Source organism: Alligator mississippiensis, chromosome 10 (genome assembly GCF_030867095.1).
Source record: "Alligator mississippiensis isolate rAllMis1 chromosome 10, rAllMis1, whole genome shotgun sequence".
Taxonomy (NCBI): Eukaryota; Metazoa; Chordata; order Crocodylia; family Alligatoridae; genus Alligator; species Alligator mississippiensis.
In genome coordinates, this window is record NC_081833.1 from 770,653 (window position 1) to 790,302 (window position 19,650).

At 53.0% G+C, this 19,650-nt stretch overlaps 1 long non-coding RNA gene across 1 annotated transcript; it reads left to right on the top strand.

Moving 5' to 3' along the window:
* The first annotated feature begins 1,453 nt into the window (after window positions 1–1,453).
* LOC109282065 (uncharacterized) lies at window positions 1,454–14,830 on the top strand. Its single transcript, XR_002088944.2, has 4 exons — window positions 1,454–2,552; window positions 3,286–3,428; window positions 4,373–4,468; window positions 14,386–14,830. It is a non-coding gene; the product is annotated as an uncharacterized LOC109282065 (long non-coding RNA).
* Window positions 14,831–19,650: the final 4,820 nt, after the last annotated feature.

Genomic DNA, 19,650 nt, shown 5'->3' on the forward strand with positions numbered 1-19,650 from the left:
AGATAACGCCAGCTCCTCTCCCACAGCACTTGCAGGACTGCGTTTCAGGGCATGTTGTGCCAGTCGAGGCTTAATACATGTTCTTCTGCTCTGGTAGGTGTGTGACTGATGGCACTCTGCTTATCTAGGAAGCGCACAATGCCAGCTGTGGGCTTTATCTCGCCCTATGTTTGTGTCTGATTATTTCAAGTGTTTAGAAATAACCCGAGGATAAAAACCCAGCACCCACGTGGAGGGCTCTGAGCACCATCCAGGCGCAAGGGAAGGGCAGCCGGCCCTCGCGGGAGGGGGATTTCCTTCCCTCCTGGAGAGAAGCCCAGGGAAGATGACTGGGCAAGGTGGTGGTGGAGTCACCTCTGCTGGCTGCACCCAGGCTTGCCTCAACTTCCCCTCTTGCTCTTCCCACGCTTGCCTTGGGGTGAGGCCACACCGCTCCCCCCGCCTCGCTGCCAGGCCTGAGCAGGGGTAGGCTAGCGCCGACGGTGGCTATGGCCGCTGCTCCCAAAGCTCTGCCGCACCTTGCCATGAGGGGTGGCATGTGCCGCGGCCACAGCCAGGCCAACGCTGGCCCCTCGCCTTGGCTCGGGCAGTGGATGCAGCCGGTCCCTCGGAGCTGAGCGCAGTTGGGCCTCGCGAGAGCTGAAAACAGCCGGCAGAGCTGCTGCTGAGCAGAGGAGCTCACCTGTAACCTGGCAGGTGAGTGCTGAGGGCAGGGGCCGAGGCTGGGAGTGGAGCCGGGGTGCCCATGAGACCGCTGCCAGCCGTAGCGGGGTGGAGTGAGGGCAGCAGACGCTGCTCAGGGCTCTCCCGTCGGTCCCCCTGTCCTGCCCAGCCCCCATGCATCTCCTTTGGGGGAGGTGTGATGATGGCAGCTGCACAGCGCCGCGCACGCGGTTGGGCAGCTCCTGCCCAGATGCCCCAGCATGGAGGCCTGCGCTGGTCTCTGCCCCCCTGAGATTAAGGCACCACATCCGCCTTGGTGGACATGTACGTGACCCCCACTGCCCACACGTCTGCTGGTCCAATCCTGTGCAGACTGGACGTGGTTCAGCCCCGTTAAAGCCAGCAGGATTGTGGAGAGGCAGAAGCTCTTGCAGGGCTCAGCCCTGAACTTCCGAGTAGCATCACCACCTGAGGTCTGCTCTGAGAGCTGCGGCCACATCCGCGCAGCTGGGCCGAGCCCTCGGGCAGGAGTCTGTCACTCTGCGGACAGATCCGGGCCTGCCAAGATGCTTCAACCGGCAGCTGTGAACTTGTACGGCTTGTGCTAAATGCAAAACTGGAGTCCCCCCTCCTTCCCCACCAACTCCGCAGCTTGTTCAGCTTCCAGAGGGCAAGGCCACGTGGAGCCACGGGCATGCAGCACGGCTCTCTTGCGACGGATGTGTAAGCGTAGTATTTGTTCACGGCGACGGACTGCCGAGAACCACGTTCCAGCTGCAGCCTCGTAAGTATTGCACTCGGACTCACGCTTGTGCGTGGCCTGAAGGCCCGTGCAGGGGATCTGCATTGGCCTTTGCTGGGGTCTTCCCTTTCTGCTGCTTTGACCCAGTTGCTCAGTTTGTTTTCCCTAAAAGCGCTCTGCAGGGGCGGTGGTCCCCTCAGCCTTTCCTTGCAGCTGGAGCCCAACTCCCACCTTCCCCAGCCCTGGGAAGGGCCGAGTCCCTCAGGCCTTGGCTGCAATGTCCCCTAACTGCTCCATAGCACGGGCTGCTGCAGCCACACCCAGGCCCGTGGCTCAGGGGTCTCTGGGTCCGTGCTGGAGAAACTGGAGCTGGCAACAGAGCAGAGGCAGCTGTGGTGGAAAAGCAGCACTGGGGCCGGGACTCAGGAGCCTGGCGACCCTGTTTCACTCCGTTCCCAGCTGCCCTGGCCTCGGCACGCATTTCCATGCAGATGTGGTCCGCGGATGTGGTCCCGACAGCTGCTGGCCTCCAGCCCTGCCGCTGGCATGTCACACCCGACCGGTGACGCCTTGAACATGCAGCTCTCTGCCGAGCAGAGTGCAATGGGTTAAGGCTCTTGCTTGCTGTAGCTGTAAATCTGAGTTCCCAGCCCCTGGTCTGGGCCAGGCCTTACTATAAACACATGCGCAGGAGGGAGCTGGCTGAGTGCTCATTCTTAACGTGACCTTGCAGAGCTGTCAGATACCAGCTTCCTCCCCCTTGCCTTTCCCAGCCCTGACATTGGACCCAGGGCCCTGCAGGCAGGGAAGCTGGGGAGGGACCTGGTGTGCGGCACAGGTTGCCAAAATCAAAGCAAGCAAGAAAACCACTTAGCACTTAATAAGTCACAAGGAGAAAACCCTCCCAACACGATGAGGCGGCGGTGAGCCCAGCCCCCAGGTTCAGCGCGATGCTGTTGCCATCAGTACTGCACCAGGGTAATTAAGGTAGTGCCTAAAGGTGGAGACTTTGGGTGCTAACGAGTACCTCTTTGGCCACTGCAGAAATGATTCCTGCCCCACTGGTACTTGCTGTCCTTTACCTTTGAAGTCGCCTCCTCGAACAAGTGGACAGGAGACGTTACCAGCTCAACATCTGTGGCCACAGGTGATTCCATACCTTTATTTATTGATGCGTTTAATTAACACCTTTGACTCCACCAGCCTAGGCAGGGACGATTTGTGCTAGAGCTCAGTTCATGGCATGAGCAGGAGTTTGTACCAGGTGCTTTCATAACCTGAGCAGCTCCCTGCACAGGCGCCCGTGGTGAGCTGTTTGCGAGCATCGCTGCTGGGCAGCCCGGCGTCTCTGCAGGGATAGGGAGGTGGCGGGGTCCCCGGGCGGAAAGGACCAGGTGAGCAGCTGCCGCTGCTGGGTTTCCCCTTTCTCTTTTGGAGAGCAGGGAAGCTGAACCCCTTAATCTGGTGCTGATGGACAAAGAGCATCCCTGCTGCAGCCTGTCCCTTCATGGAGCACAAAACAGGGAGCGCGATGCTGTCTGGGGGGTGTTTTGCGCGGGCACGTGGGCAGGGAGAGCAGTCGGCGCTGGGGCTGCAGAGACGTGCGGGCCACGGTGCCACGCTAGATGTCGGCCAGGCTGATTTCCCGGTGCAGCAGGGGAGGGGGCCCGAGCCATGCAAGCCCTTGTGTGGACCCTGCCACGCCTGTGCCACGGGGCCCTGAGCTGCTCCCCACGGACACGACTGCCTGGCCTCGCGGGTTAGAAATGTCGAGCTGGGAGGAGCACCCGTGCAGCCGAGTCTGGCTTGCCGGGGTCCAGGTCTCGAGGAAGACCCGTGGTGGCTCTTGGAAACCTTTCTGCATGGTCCCTCCCTGCCAGGCACCAAATTCACCCGACTGAGCTGGGACTGACCAGCCCCGCGATGGGCTACGGGAGAAACCAGGCCCACGTCTGGGTGCTTCTCCGGCCGAAGAGGGTGTGAGCAGCTGGGTCCATCTCACCTTGACCGACGCTGGTCACAGGTACGGGAAGCTGCTGCTGTTTGCGTGGCCGGGCTCCGGAGGCCGTGGCCTCGGCAGGCGTGGGCTGGGAGTCGCCTGGGAAGCCGGCAGCTGCAGGCAGGGCGGGCAGCAGTCCAGCCCGCAGCAAGCCGGAGCCGCCAAGACCGGGACGGTTCTGCCGTCTGACCTGGCAGTTCTCTTTGTTTGGGGAAGCCTTTTCCCGGTTGAGGAGCAGCTGGAGAGCAGCGCCCCGGGCCTGTCCGGAGGCAGGAAACGAGGCAGAGGGCAGCTGGAAACACCGGGGGGGGCTGGGTTGCTGGTTTCCGCAGGAGCATCTCCTGGCCGCCAGCTCCGCAGACAGAGGCCTTGGCTGTAGCGAGGGCTGGGGCGCGGGGGGAGCGGCACAGCTGGAATTTAAGGTCATGTCCTGACCTTCCTCCCTCAGGCACCGACGTCCCACTTGCATCCATGGGACTCGAGCGCTTTGCTGGCCCGGTGCCAGGCTACTAGGCTGGCCTGAGCGCAGTGAGGCCTTTTCCCCATTGCAATGAGCACAAAGGCAGCTTATCCCAGTCCAAAACGCAGTGGCCCAGCCCAGCCGACCCGAGTAGTCGCTCCTGCCTAGCACCTGCTCCCATTGCTTGAGCACCCGGCGTGGGAGCAGCTTTCCTTTCTCCCCTCTCTGTAGGAGAAGTCGCTTGAATGGCGTCCAGGGGAGGTGGGACAAAGAAACCAGAGTTGTGTTGGGTTCTGGATAAGGCACTGGTTGTGGGTCCCGGGGTCGGAGACTATCGACCTCCATGGGGTGATGGGGCCAATTGACTGGGGAAATGAAGCACAGCCTTCGACAGCAATCTTCCACCCCCCCGTTTGCATGCAACTTCTTTGCATGCGCCAGGCACCACATTTCTGCAAATATTTTTTTTTAAATATTCTCTTAACTTTGTCTTGTGTATTGCTACAAGGGAGAAGAGGGGACTAAGAGCAGACCACCGGTCCAGCGGGAACAGACGACTCAGACCTGCGGCCTTCCCCGGTACCGGGCTGCAGCTGGGTAAAAGGTTGGTGCGATGCAATTAGCTGTGCCGCTACCCACAGCCGCTGCGCCTAACGCTGTAAATAAAAAAAATCGCAATGAAAACAAATGAAAGGGCTAAATACCATTTAACAGAACACCTAGGGAGGCAGCGCCGTGTCGCACAGGGCGGTAGTTTACACTTGTGGAAATGTGTCGGGGAAACACGGCCCTTGGGTTGTGCTCTAACCACAGCACGGCCAGGGAACGGGATGTGCGATCCCAAGAGCAGCGTGTGCACGAGCGCATCGAGACAAGACCGAAATGCCAGGGAAGGAGCTGGGAAGGGGCCAAACCGAGGCGAGACAGGTTAGCTATTCGGCTGCTTGAACTTCTCAGCGTGGTGCAGGAGGGTTGCCCATTTGCAAGGTAATTCTGCATGTTGCCTCTTTAAAAGAGAGGTCACTTTTTCCATTACAAATGCACTCGGGATTTTCTGGAACCAATTGCTTACTTTAGGCGGGTGGAAAGAATTCCAATTTGCTGCTAGTTCTGTACCAGGAGCAGGAACGGAGCGAATTTAGGGGAGGCATGAATGGGGTTATTCTCTGTCTGCTGAGAGGGCCATTTGTACTCCCCAGCCTGCTGGAGACCCCGTTGCAGCTTGCTGTGTTGGGAGGCATCCCTCCAATAATTTAATGGTGGCTGTTAATCGCCCGTTGAGCCACAGTTGTGCCTGCAAGAGTCTGGTGATTTGTGCAAAACGCTCGTCTCGGCACAAAAGGAGCAGTGAAAACTTTTCAATGACGTGCGTCTCCCAGTAATGGAAACAGAGAGGAATTCAATTGTTGCTGCCTTTAGCAGAGTCCTACCCAGCAAAATGTTTGCTCCTGACCTGCAGGTGAGGGGGAAAGTAGTTGTCTTTTTTCACCTCCGCGGTAGTGGACCTCGGATGCACGCGAGCAGCTGTAAGAGAGGTCTGTTTTAATTTTTAATGCTAGTAAACGTTGACTGTGCCGCCTTGCATCAATGCCCCATTTCCACTCTGACTTAGCCAGGCATTTTGCTGGCTGGGAAGAGGCAGAAGGACTCCAGCGAACTGCTAACAGGAAGCAGAGCTGGGTGCCATGATTGAATGGGCACCAGATGATCTCCTTTGGAGATCTGTCCACCCCTTCCAGCTGCGTGGAGGTGTCCCACAGAGATGGCTCCAGTCGTGGCCACCCGGGTCCTCGCCAACCACCCGAAACAAAGGGTCGGGGACCGTCGCGACCGGCCTGCCGAAGAAGGTGACGTCCCTTTTGCAGGCGGAGGTGAAACGCTACCAGCACGTCGATTATTGGGCAGCCTAATTCCTGCCTCCCGGCTGCTCCAGCTAATATCACTGAAAATGTTATCTTGCTGCCTGCAGCCTCTGTTTTCTAGCAGCGGGTGGATTTGCAGGTTTTGCCATCTCGGAGCACAGCTATTATCTGCTTGCATCCACCAGCACGGAGGAGGATTAATATTGCTTCTGTCACTTGAAACCTTTGTGCTCGTAGCAGCTGAACCTGTGACCCTCAGCAGGCTGGCACGGTGACACGCGCGTCTCGGGAAGTACACCGTGTATTGGATGGTCAGATAAAGCTATTTTGGGCCCACCGATGATGTATAAGAGCTTCCTTCTCCTGGCATTGCATCCTTTGAATCCCAGAGCTGCTGAACAGGGCTGCCTTGAGGCCTTATTTCGAGCTTTATTTTTAACTGGGCCTGACGTGCATTTTAACATCTCAACCTCCTCTAAAAGAGTTGGAGTAAATAAGCGTTTCACTCTTCAGTACAGGAAAAGTGTGCTGAGGCTTGTGTCGGGGGGAATAACAGCTTGGTGTGACCCTGGGAGTTGCATGTACTGCTCACTTCAGACATGGGGTTGGTCTTTCTAGATGGCTGGGTGCGGTGGGGCACGCTGCCCACCTGAGCCAGGTAGGGGTAAATGAGCTGCAGTGCCCCAGTTAAGGAGGCTGCGCCTGTGCTCCAGTCTGACCCGGGGAGTTGCAATGACTGGGAGCAGAGCTCAGCTGGGGCCGATCTGGTGTGGGGAGGAGGGTGGGGCCGGGGGACCTGGAAGCTGGTCTGCTGGCCCTCCCTGCAGGGCAGGAGGCCTGGCCCCTGGGAAACACCGGATCTATTACCAGGACCCACTGGTTGGCCTTGGGCCCTATGGCCGCAGCTTGCAGAGGCAGGGGCAGAGCCCAGCAGGCTGTAGGGTTGTGTGAGAAGGTGAGCTGTGACTTGGAGAGGGAGGGTGATAGATGGGCTGAAGTGGGCTGAGAACCTGCTGGGGAAACTGAGGCAGGCCAGCTGCCGGGCTGGGCTGGGCTGGGCTGTGAGTGGATGCCCCTGAGAAACACCGGGCGTTTGACTGCGTAGAGCGGGCACAAGGTGCTCTTCTGCAGGAGCTTGGGTTGGGTTTAGTTGCCCTGGGGGAAGCGGAGCGGGTCTCATGAAGGGTCTTGAACTGGGTAATGAGACCTGGCTCCATTGTCCGCAGGCAGACGGGACACGGGCCGTCGTGGCTGCGGCTTGTAGGACGGTGCCACGAGAGGCGCTGAGGAAGGTGAGAGGCGGTAGCCACAGCTGCACGGTGGCACGCGCCCAGTGACAGCGCCGGGCATCTCGGGGGGGCGCTTTGCCACCCTCCTGGGTGGCTTCGGAGAGCCTCGGGCCGCAGGACTGGGCTCCGCGTGGTGTGCGAAGGGCTGCATGGTACATGCTGTTCTCTCTACCTCCTGTGCGCTCAGCTGGTTCTGGTTTATTTGTGGGATGCTTTGCAAAGTCACCAATTGAGAAGAGGAACTCGTGGCTGATTTGCGGTTAGAGCAGTTGACATTTCTATGTATCACTAAATCATAATTGCTAGGTCAGAAGTAATTGAGCATTAAAAATAAAATAGGCACGTTGGTTACTCTGATAAACATCTTTATTTGCATGGCTGATAGCTTCCGCCGAGATGGATGCGATACGAATGCTGGATTCCTGGGCTACGTACAAAGGTCAGGGAACGTTAACATTGTTTTTTGGGCAGTTGCTTATTGGCATTCGAGGCTTGAACAACTCTGGTTTTATCGTCGCTCTCAAGTCTCTGGTATGTGACTGTTCCTATCTAAGCGTGGAATTACTGAAGTTTGAACTATTTCCCAGATTCTTATGCGCAAAGCTCCTCAAACAGGCACGGGCATTCGTGCTGCAGAGGAGTTTAGGTAAAGCCTTTGTACTAGCAGCTATAGGGGAAACCCTGGCTGCCTCCTATGTACAAGAGTTGGTTCAAATGTCCAGAGTAGCATTAGTGGAAAATATGTCAGTCTGGGAAGGAAGCAATACCATGGGAAGAACAGTGGCCATGCTCCTCGTCACGGCTTAGCCGGGCCGTTTGCTGGATTGCCTCCAAGCTGTGTGCAGACTCTTAGGAGAGCCCAGGACTCGTTGTTGGAAGCTCGGGTACCTCGGTCTGCCGTGAGTCTGATTACACGGCTACACAGAAAGGCGTGTGCCCGCTTGTGCTTGTTGTGCATTGCTGTCTGTCCGCGTGGCTTATGCACCCCTGCAAACCGGTGCACCGTGCCCCCGGTCCTGACCGCGACGGCTCCCGGCCTACCCACTTTTATGCACTTTCAGGATTACAGATCAACGTTCCCCCTTTCTCTCTCCTACCTGCTGAGCAAAATCCCTGTGGCATTTGAAAGGGAGCGGTGTTTCCTTCTCCTTACGGTTCTGGCAAATAGAAGCACTTAGAAGCTGGGAAATAGTCTCTCCTGCAGTGAAACGACTACACACCAGTCTTTGGCCCTGAGCTACAGCAGTCTCCTACAGAAACAAACAAAAGGCTTTCCTGCACCAAGCATCAGTGAGCACATTTTATCAAAGCTTCAGTCTTGGGCACATGGCACCCGTAATAAATAAACCAACGTGTTATGCAGCACGGGAAGACTACGGCTGGAAGAGTGCACTGAACAGGAAAAGCTAAATATATGGTCCTGATCACCATAATTACTTCATCATAACTTTTCTCATCATATCATTGGGAACTTGCCAACTTCTTGAAGAGAGAGATGTAACTTACTCTAATTAGAATGGGATGTCTGCTAACGAACTGCCTGTGCTTTGAAATAAATAGAAGCATTGCTGCGGAGGCACAGGAAACCTTGGAGTGACTTTTGGGTGAAATGCACTTTGTTGGTTAAACAAAGGTACTTGTAACGAACACCCACACATCTCCTCCTGTTCCTGTTGGCCACTTGCTAAATAGGTTTATATAAACCGACGTGCTTTTCCTTTCAGTTGTTTTACTAAGACCTCGTGCCAACGTTTGCAGTGTTCAGTGACTTCTGTACGGTCTGTTTATCCAAACGCTTCTATGGCCCTTGTCAGGGCAGAAAGCCACCGCCTGGGCTCCGGTACAGTAGCTCCTGTGTGGGTCTTGGCTCTCCTGCCCAGCTAAACCTGTTTGCTAAATGTGAGAGGGGGTCTTGGAGCAGCCCCACCGACGGGTTAGCTGCCATGCAATGCTCCCCTGCGCAGCAGCCCCAGGGCACGTGCACCCCCAGGGGAGAGACCCGGGTCTCCTGGCTAGCCCTGACCCACTGACACATGGCCTGGGTGGCTTGTTTTTATGGCATGTGTGGTCCCCAAGGGTTTTGCTGCTGCTGCTTGTGTGGCAGAGGCATTGATGCTCCTCAGATGTGGTCAGGACCCCGCTGCGCTGGGCATGGTGTGTACCTGCAGCAAGGAGGCAGCTACTCTCCCATGCAGCCCGCCATCTAGGACAGCACCAGGACAGGAGGGAGCCTTCTCCCTGCGAGACTGAAGTTGCTTGTTGCAGATCGCATAGAGGTTTGAGGCTGAATTGAGACATGAACCCGGCTGTCCCAAGTCCCACAAGACCCTCCCGTCCCCCACTTTATGGACCCCTTTCTTGCCCATTACAGGAATGCGAGTTATAGAACTAAAATTCCCCTAACAGACTTGCTGCCAGTGCTGGGGTGGCGATACCCGAGCATCTGAAATGCTTGCATAGCAGGCCTGTTAGCAAGCTGCTTCTGGGGGCCGGACATAGCTATAAGCAGATAGTGATGTGGGTGCAATGGAGCACACAGAAGGTGGCAGTGACCCTTCGCAGCACCGGTTGTGTCACCGTAGCTGTGCACCTGCGCAGGTGAGCCTGCTGCAAAGCACCCACGAGTGGAGGCAGGAAGCAGAAGCCCTTCCCCTGGGAAGCCAGATAAGTTTCCTCCGTGTTGTGTACTGGTTGGTCTCACCGACGAGGAGATCCGGGAGTCCCCCAAATGCACTGCTTTGGGGTCTGGTGTGCATTGTGTGCGGACACAGGTGGTGTCTCCATTGTCGAAGGAAAGCAAGCTGTGGATGAAGATGACTGGGAGAGGCTAAAAGTGCCCTGCACGTCCAGGACTCTGGTGTTTCTCCGCACCATTGGGCTTGGAGCAGTGACGGCACCGCTGGGACGGGGATCCATCAAAAACGCTGCCTGGGTCTTAGTCAACTGCAGCATGCCCTGCCGAGGCCTTACCCAGTAGAAGAGGTGACGGTTCAACAGGGGCTGAGACCCTCTCAGCTCAGTCCAGACAAAGAGATGCTTGCAGGTCGAATGCCGAAGGGCAGCAAGAAACGAATGGGTGGTGACATCTGGTATTCTGGGTGGTGAAAGCAGTTCCTGACATCTTCATTTTTTCTTTTCTTTTAAATCAGCCGCACTTCTCTCAGATAATTGTTGTGTTCGGTGTGCAACGGGGACGTGCGTCGGCTGCTCCAACTCCGCTGGGCAGCAGGGGTCGCTGAATACTGAGCATTCGGAGGAGAGTTCTGGTTTGAGGCAAGGGAGTGCAATACTTTCTAACCAGGTTGGTGGGATATTTTTAATTAAGCACAGTGACAAAACCTCATTGTGTTCCTTTGCTTGGCATTTAGGTCTTGTGTGGCTTTCAGAAATTAAAAATAGATTTGCAAGTGGAAGGAGAAAAGAAATGTGGTTGTATGAACCAAATCTTCAGTGGTAAGTGCTGCTTGAGCAGGCAAGAGTATTTGGCTAAAAAAAGCTCCACAGAAATCTTAAGAGTGTTTGTTCCTCTGAACATCTCTCAGCTTTAGTTTAAATATGGAAATTAAGCTGCCTCTGCTGTCTGTGACTGTACTCCCACTGACACCATCTTGTTTGCAAATCCTGGCAATTAGGAAGTTCTCAACTTGGATCTTTCTGTAAAGGTTTGAGCACCATTTTTTTCACTAGCACCTTTGTTGTAAGAGCAAAATCGGGTGGTGCGTGTACAGAGACCCCCATATGGGCGTAAGCATTAGCCTGTGTGCGCGCGTGTGAATATTTTGAGATTTTGGCCAGCGGCCACTGTGCAATATTTGTATAAATCCCCAAACACGAGAACGTAGACTTCTCTCCCGCACTCGGGATTTCAGCAAGCTATCCCTTCCTCACCAGCTAAGTGATTTAGCGGCCTTGCCTGATCCATAGGCACGCTGTCTGACTGCAAATCCGATATCCCATTGGGACTTCATTTTAGCCTGTATAGAATCGTAGCTGAACTTAGAAACAAAACCTGGGGTCATCCATCTGACCCCTGCATCACAAAGAGCTCCTATTCTCATCATCGCTACTCATTTATTTATTTCAATTTAAAAACAACATCCGCCCCCGGTTCTTGAAGCCCCGGACAGCCTCGTTAAAGCCGTACAAAGTGCAAAGGCTCTGCGCGGCGCCCATCCCCTGCGTGACTCTTTCTCTAGCCTGTTGTGGAGTCGCAGGAGCCGCAGGGCTTGTTCCAGCGTTTGCCCTGATTTTTTACTGTCTGTTTAGTGGAGGTAAAATGAGTCCTTCCTTCCTTGATGCTGTTACCTTGCAGCGATCATTGCTTTCTCTGAACTGCTCTTCCCCTAAATTCTGTACGGCCAGGGTGAGGGGAGACATCTTTGTAGCCCAATAACGGAGGAAGTGCCAAATGGGTCCTTAAAATGGTCTTAAAACCAAAGGAGGAAGCAAGCATGCATTCCCCGGTTTTCTCTCGTTTGTGCCAGCTGTCCTGGTCCATCTCTGCCGGGGCTGGTGCCAGGAAGCGAAGAAGGGATACTACCATCGATTGCTTTTTGTATGCAGAGCTGCAAGGAAGTGCAGATGGTTTTGCACATCAGCTGAATAAACAATGCCCGATCACAGCACGCATCTCTGCGGCCCTCGGAGCTCCTTTTCACAAGAGACCTCCCAGGTGTACGGGCCGTGGTGCAGTTGCACTTCAGATGGCGGCAAGATACGGGCTGTTCTTTGGTCCCCTTCTTGCGCTGCCTGGAGCTGGGAAGCATTCGGTGCCCTGAAGCCAGTGACATTATTGTGCTTGATAGTCGCAACCAGAGGAGGATTGGGAACCTTCTCCCCACAGACATATATGAAAGGACTGGGGAGGTCTGGGCCTTCATTTGCTACTAGTGGTAGCAGCGGTGGATGCTGTAGTGCGGGCAGGACAGTCACGTTTACACCAGGTCTGAATTTTCTGAGTGGAGATGCAGAATGGCTGCACAAATGTACACGGCACAGGCTGCAGATGTACAAATGATCCAGGCTTTGTTACGGGCTATGTATGTACGTCTTGCTACATGCGAAGAGCGCATTGCAGAGCATCCGAAGTTGTCCTGGTTCCTTTTCCTTCGGCCCTTGTATGCTGTTGTGTTGCTCTTTGTTTTTTCTTCTGGATATGCTCTGTCACTCCCTCAGCAGAAGCCAGAGCGCACAGCTACGCAAGGATGATGATGGATTAAGACTCTTGCCCCTCGAGTTACACAACTAACCCCTTTCCAGAGAGAAGCAGTGGCTACTTTTCCCCCTGTCACGCTGGGCTCAACCAACTCATTTGACTTGCTCTCTTCTTCCAGGCCTCTTGGACTTGCTGCTTTCTAGAAAATGTTTCATGCTGTGCATCACAGCTGATTTTTTTTTTTTCTTTTCCTTTCCTTTGCAAGTTGCATGACTTTCTAGTTCAGAATTAAATCCTCCGGCCTCGCACAAGGAGTTTGAAGTATAGACCTAAACTGATCTCCACATTCCTAACTCTTGGCCCAATTAGAAGGGGGCACATGGGTTTCATTTGTACTTGAACAAAATTCCCTCGTGTTAAAAGTCCTGTTTCGTTCTGCACCACGTGAGAGAAGGCGATTGTACTGCTACTTTTTGTAACGAGGTCTGTAGCTCACATGGTTATATAATATAGACCAAGGCAAATTAAATGAATGTGATTAAAAGGTTTCTGGAAGATCCAGTAGTCACAGACTAAATTCTATAATAAAAAGTGCTGAGCTGTGCCAACAAGGGAAGTCCCTGCAAAAGCCTGGAAGGAGAATGGATATAATTAAAACCTGAAAGCAACGACTTCATAAAGGAGTAAACGAAGAGGCGGATTCCTGGTAAATGATGATCTAAAAGTGTTATGGGTTGTAAGACCTCATTTCAAATGTATTCATTAAATAATATTTGAATCATTTAACAGTTTGAACTCTGCTGCACTGTTAATATCTTTAGGGAATTTTTTTTCTGTAACAAAGAAGTCTTTGTTCCTCTCCTCTGCTTGGGCTGTGGCTTGGATATTAGTTGGAAACCCGATAGCCTAACATTGCTAGAAGTCCGCGAGTACAATGTGAGTCGTCTGCAACTGGGATTAAATCAGGCCTTTTGTACCACGATGCAATAGGCTCATGTGATCTCGGAGAAGCAATGATTATGGATGGCAAGAGATTTTTAACCCTTAGCTGTGGCAGAGAGCCAAGCGGGCTTGCTCTGCAAGGCAGAAATACAAGTGCCCTTCTCCGGGCACTGGTGGGAACCGTGGTTATTTCTCCTGTCGAGGTAGCTGGCCTGGCCTCATTTACAAAATACCGGCAGGAACAGGTAGTTCCTCTCGAGCGAGTACGTACAGCCTGGCCTAAGGAGGCGTAGGAAGATGCTGAATGCCTTGTGAAGTGGCTGGCTGCGCGGGGACCGCGGGTGCCCACACAGATGCTTCACCTCGCTCTGCCCGACTGCCCCTCCTGCGGCGGCTCCTCCGTTTCCCCCAAACCACAGAGCCGGCAAAGCCCGGGGGCATCCGGTCCAGCTCAGCGTCCCAACCGCTGTGGCAAGGTGCTGCAGGCGGTCTGGCATCTCCATCCTCCTGGTTGTATTGGGGCAGAGAAAATCAACAGCACGAGGGTCTGTAGCAGCTGCTCATGGTTGTTTTGGGGGCTGGGGAAGCTGCCGTTTCTCCCCTGATGCCAGGGGCCTGCGGGGCTGGATATGGGGGGGAGAGAGCGAGCAAGAGGGGGTCGGAGGGCTGTTGGGGTGAGAATGGGAGGAAAGCGATGGAGAGCTTCCTCCTGCCAGCGGTCCCTGGGCACTTGGGAATCGGACCCGAGCCCTTTTCCTTCTGGGGGAGGACACGCCAAGCAAGCAGCCACGCGTGGGAGGGCACGGCGCCTTCCTTGGCAGCAGCGTGTGCTCGCACCTGACCGCAAGCGCGTCCACGGAGCATTTCCAACCGCCAGGATTCGCGGGTCCCGGACCAGCCCCCCAAACTCGACTCGATCCCATTCGAGTTTATGGCCAGCCGTGCACTCTTAATGCTGTACTAGCATAGTTGCTTCCAGTTTAACCTCATTAAAAAGTGTCAGATTAGGGAAATAGTCTGCATTTCATATATGTGCTCAGGGCAAGTAAGCATGTTGCTGGGTTGATCTCTGTGAGATGCATGTGATCTTTCGTGTGCAAATTGTCCTATGCCCTTTTCTGGACAAACCAAGCAGGGTAGAGGCACCTTTGCAAAAGGAATAGGTTTTTATTCAAAACTTCCAGGTCCCCATTGCAAATGGTCAGTCCGCAAACACCTGGCGGGGTAATCCTGGGAGTGTGTGTGTGGACTTGATGAAACTTGTCTTCATCAGTGTTTTTCAGTGCAGCTGCTCCAGCAGTGGGGAAGAGGGACGCGCAGGAACTTACTTGAACGGGATTTAGTTCCCAGTTGTACAAAACTCCACATGGCTGAAGGATTGATTTCTGCATAAGCTTTCCAGAAGCGCTCATCACTGACAAGACCAAACATGGACTATGTCAACCTCTACGGTGATTTTTTTTTTCTGTTCCTCAGAAACTGTTTCACTTATAAACCCATGTTTTCTACTCAGTTTTTTTCAACCTTGTTTAAAAAACAGTCATCCCAAATACTTGTTAAATAAGAGAGGTAAAAGCTAAAGGGTACGTGCTGGGGTTTTCAGGCGAAATCTGAAGGAAGGGAGGAGCGCTGTCTGCTGGGGGAGACTCTAAATCAAGGTCCTGATCTGCTGCTGCCGCCGCCCCAAGACGTGCAGACATGGTCATGGTGCCCGAGCTCATGACTTGCAGATATTAAAAAACAAAAAAAACCCAAAAAAACGCCCTCTAGTTTCAGAGAACTTGTTTTTCCTCTTTGCTGTTGAAATGCTGTTCAGAAATGTTGGTGCCTAGCGTTTGCCAGGCCCTGCCTGTTTGCAGAGGACAAGCAAGTCTTATTTTTTTAAATGAACCTTGGGAGGAAAAGGTGCATCTACATCCCTATCAGTAGAGGCAGGGGGTTTTTTTCAGCTGATGTTGTGTGTTGCCTCAGGTTTAAAAGGCAAGACGGGCCATCTGTCCAGCACGATGGACTGGCTATTTTGCACGAGGTCCACGCTTGTCCTTTTTCGAGCAGAAATTTTAAAAACTTTCCAGCTACCCTTGATGCCAGCATTTGAAACCTCTCCTCACAAGTGTTCAGGTTTCCCTGAAGCATTGCTAGGGAAAAATGTGTCACCTTTTTTTCACTGGGCCCCTTTTGTGAGGCCCTACCCTGAAACGAAGACTCCTCGTTTTGGCCAGGTAGCACTAATTAAATGCTTTTTTATTACTGTTCCAGGTGGTTACACAATCACCATTTTGTACAGGTTACTTAGCCGCTAAAAATGATATCCTTGAAACCCTGATGCATCCATGGAGAGGCGTCTTCAGAGAGGTGTAAAAACTAACCGAAGGTAAGACGTGGTCTGTCTCGATGGATTGATATAAAAGACTTTGTGCTGGAGACTGGCCTAGCTAAAGTTTCTCCGGCGTATTGGGCTTGTTTTGTACCGTTTGTGGCAGTTTCTTAGCTAGATTTTCAGTGGTAATGAGCCCACACAGTTGATTGCTGCAGGGAGAAAAAATCATTCTGAATAGGTTTGCTGAATAATTATGAACTGAGCTGAACTCTTGCATTTGCTTACTAATTGTACGGTTCGTGATGTTTTATGTATGATGCATTCATTTTGTTAAAAAGGATGGGTTTTTTGCTGAACAGCAACTTTTCTCAGTGAAAGTTGAATTGGCCTCTCTTTCTACAGTCCCAGTTTATTGAGCCTGATGATTTGAAATTGTTTGAATTTATTTTTTAAAACAGTAACCCCTTCGTTGGTTTTTGCCATTAAATTCAGAGCTGGTAATGTTAAACTCAACATCACACTCTTGTCTTCAAAGTAAAAATAAATTAAGCCTCTAGACTTTGAATTCGGCAGCAACTATACATGCATATCTATCTAAAAATTGCATCCTGGTATAGAAAGTATGTGTGTGTGTGTGTGTGTGTGTGTGTGTATATAGATAGATAGATAGATAGATTATATTAAAGGGGGTGGTGTGTGTAATATGGGTATAATACTCTATGTTGTTTTAGGGATAAGTTAGGAGAAGCTTCATGCTTGGATGGAAGAGCGTGAGCCTCGGCAGCTGAATTGCTTTCAACTTGCGCGATTGAGGATTGCTGGCTTCCATTATTTGTGAAGTGACAGTGGTCTGTTGATGTTCTGCTGGTGTCTTAATTGGGTGCTGAGAGATGCATGCTACAGGCATCAGACTTTGGATGAGTGTTTTGCCAAAACATCTTGCTTTTAAGAATCAGTATTGAGCCCGAGGACGGCGCTTGCCAAATCCTTAAGGTACTGGCCAGAGGCAGACAGCCGCGTGGTAGTAAGTTATCCTACAACTCCCGTCAACTCGGTGTTCTTCCTTGTCAAAATATTGGGCTCTTTGCTGCTTCTCATACATCAGTGTGCGGTACAGTTAATTCTCAAGCTTCCCTGGCCTGTGGTCATCTGAAAGGTTTGGTTTTCTTTTTAATTCATGTGGGGTGAGTTTCTGATGCTGTGGCTGGAGGTGGGCCCATACACGGCTCTTGCATGTGCAACAGTGAAAAGGAACGGCAGGTTGGATAACCTGCACGCGCTCTGGCAGTACGTCGGCCCAGCACCCGGCCCCCTACCACCAACCGTGTGGCACCCCCAAAGGGACTCTCTGCCCTTCCTAGCACTGAAACAATCCTGTTTCCTAGGGATTTGCTCTGCCATCTTGCCCGAAGGCAACTGCCTCCTGTCTGTGCTCTTGTATGCTTTTAATCAGGAGGCACCTCTCTCTACATCGCGCGGTCCAATTTTCCACTTAGCCATTTACCTGGGGACGGCAACTCCTTCCCCTCTGGAAAAGAGAGATTACATTAAATGGAAGCAAGCATCTAATCGAGGTTATTGCACTTTGCTGTGAAAGTGCAAGTGACTGCTAATGTGAATAGGAAGTTGTGTGCACACATGGAAAGAGAAAAGACAAATATTGATTGTGCAGGAAAGCACCAGAGACTTACGGCCCAAGAACCAAGGATATCTCCAGTCGTCTGGCTTCCTTCTTGTTTTTTCTTGTTTCTGCTCTTCTAGAAATGTAGCTTTTATGTCTGCTTGGAGAATGAATGAATTTTGAATCTGCTTAATAGTTTGCATTCGCTATCTCAGCCCAGCGGTCTCCCTTTCGGAAACACATGGTTCTGAAATACCCTGCCTTGGAAGTTGGCACGCGGATCTTACCTCAACTTGAAAATGCTAAAACACAAGCTGAGGAAAGGCCTGTGATTTCACAGAGGTCAGGTTGTCCTGCGTTTGTGGATGTTTTAAATCTGAGAAATGGTATATGACACTTGGGGGAAAGAGGTGTGTGATTTATAAAATTAACACCTGAATGCTTTCAAGAACATAGAAGGAAACGAATAGTATACGCCAGGCAACCAAAATGTAAGACTTCCTCGCTTGCTTGTGATAATTAGCCTTCCTTCACCTTGTTCATCAGGTCATTTGACCACCGCATCCTCTCTGAAGCATTTAGTAGCAGGACACCAGAACCTGGTTAAAAGAAAAAACAAAAAGGGGAGGGGGTGGCAATACAATAGAATAATTACAACATTAATGAATAGCCTCAACAACAGTTTTGACAGCTATGCCAAGTGCTGGTTGGCTCGTTTCTTAATCGGTGATTGATTTTTTTTTCATACCAACCTAGCATGAACAAATAAAAAGGGGTGCCAGTTAAAAACAAACAAATAAATAAATAAATATACGTATAGATAGATAAATAGCAGTGGCATTACTTTTCACTAGCAGAACAGGGTTCAGCCATCTGAACCCTCCACGTTCTGGTTGAGCTTAGAAAGGGCCAAGCGACCGTCCTCACCCTGCGGAGGCAGCACGCAGGCAAGCATCCGCCGTCCTAGCTGGCCGCCAAGTAACCCGTCAAGACTGACAGCAAGACTCCAAACGGAGCTTGGTTTATTTTGTAATGCTTACACGTTTTCTTTCCTGGACAGACTTTTAAGGTTTAGATGGGCTCATTTTTTAAAGAGGTGGCTAACTCGCTAACTGGTGGGCCTTTTGTTCAGAAAATAAGCGATCGTGACGCCAACAAAGACGAAACAGCCACGAACGCAACATTCGTTGGGATCCAGCGCGATATCAGGTGAAAGTAGCTGACAGAGAACACGTCACAGGCGCGCACGCCGTTTTCAGCGTTCGAGATGAAGGTAACGCATTTCCACGTCGCTGCAGGCTCAGCCCTCGTCTTCAGCAACAGCCGCATCGGCACTCGGCGGCAGTCGTCTTGTTGGTAAAAGTAGAAAACTCACGTAAAAAGTGCAACACAAAATACGTTGACCAGTGACCCCAGCCTTCGTGAGGTCCGATAGACATCTGCCTCCCACTCGGTGAGGCCTGTCCAAGATCTTGCGTCGTTGTCGTCTGCTGGGACTTGGAGAAAAGGGCTGTGCCTGCAATGGGTTTTGTGATTAACCCCTACCGGTGCGCGTGCGCTGGTTCCTGAAAGACCAGACGGGCACGGGAGGTTTCTAACTGGGTCTCATTCCAGCGCTCGTGTAGACAGCACCCTGGTGCGGTTCATACTCCTAGATTTCCTGAGGGAGGAGTAAGCACCTTCAAGATCTCGTTTCTCAGCGGGGCCCTGATGCTGCTCCTCTTCCAGTCAAAGTCGTTCATGTGGGGAGAGGAATCGTTCTGGGAGGGCCGTCGACAGACAGGGCAGCGCTTACACTTCCTTCTCTGATCATTGAAGCTGTAGCAACACAGACTTCTGCAGGCTGGCATCGGCCTCCTGTGGCTGGCTAGCCATCGTACCACGGCAAATTCATGGCTTATTTTCTGCACCGATCATTTTAATACCATGAGAGATGTAGTGCAAGGGCTGTAAGTATAACACGACAACCACGGGCTGCAACGCTGGGTTTGGATCCCGCTGTGCTCCAGGAGTAACTGGGCTCCGCGTTGCTGCTGGCCCCTTCCCTGCTGCAGGAGTGGGGGCTGCTGGCACCGGGGAGCAGCGTGGGGACCGACGGCAGCTGGGACACCCCGGCTTTCTAACTGCGGTGCGCGGTTCTGGCCCTCGGGCGCCAGGGAGTCTCCTTTGCGCAGCAGAACAATGAGTCCCAGGGCTGTGGTCCTCAGGCAGCGTTTTCCAGTTGAGCCGCCCCGCTCTCAGGTTTAGGAGGAGTAGAGCCAGAGTCGTCTTCTCATCAGCTCTCCTTGATCCGCCATGGATGGAGATCAATGTCGGCTGGTGGCCCTCCCTCGGGGATCCCCTGTGCCAAAGTGGAGGTGCCAAGCCCCGCAGCCGGTGGGGCAGGCCGTGCAGCTCCTCCGGCCCCAGGGGCTCCTAGCAGGAGGGCAGGGAGGGTGCTGCTTGCTGCGGGGCAGGGTGCGGGGCGGGAGGCGCGGCGCGGGGAGGAGCGGAGCGGAGCCGGGGCCGCCCCTCGGGCCGGGGGCGGGCGCTGCCTCGACGCCGGCTCCGCCCCGGGCCGCGGCCGGGCCGCGCTCATTGGCGCAGCGCTGGCGGCT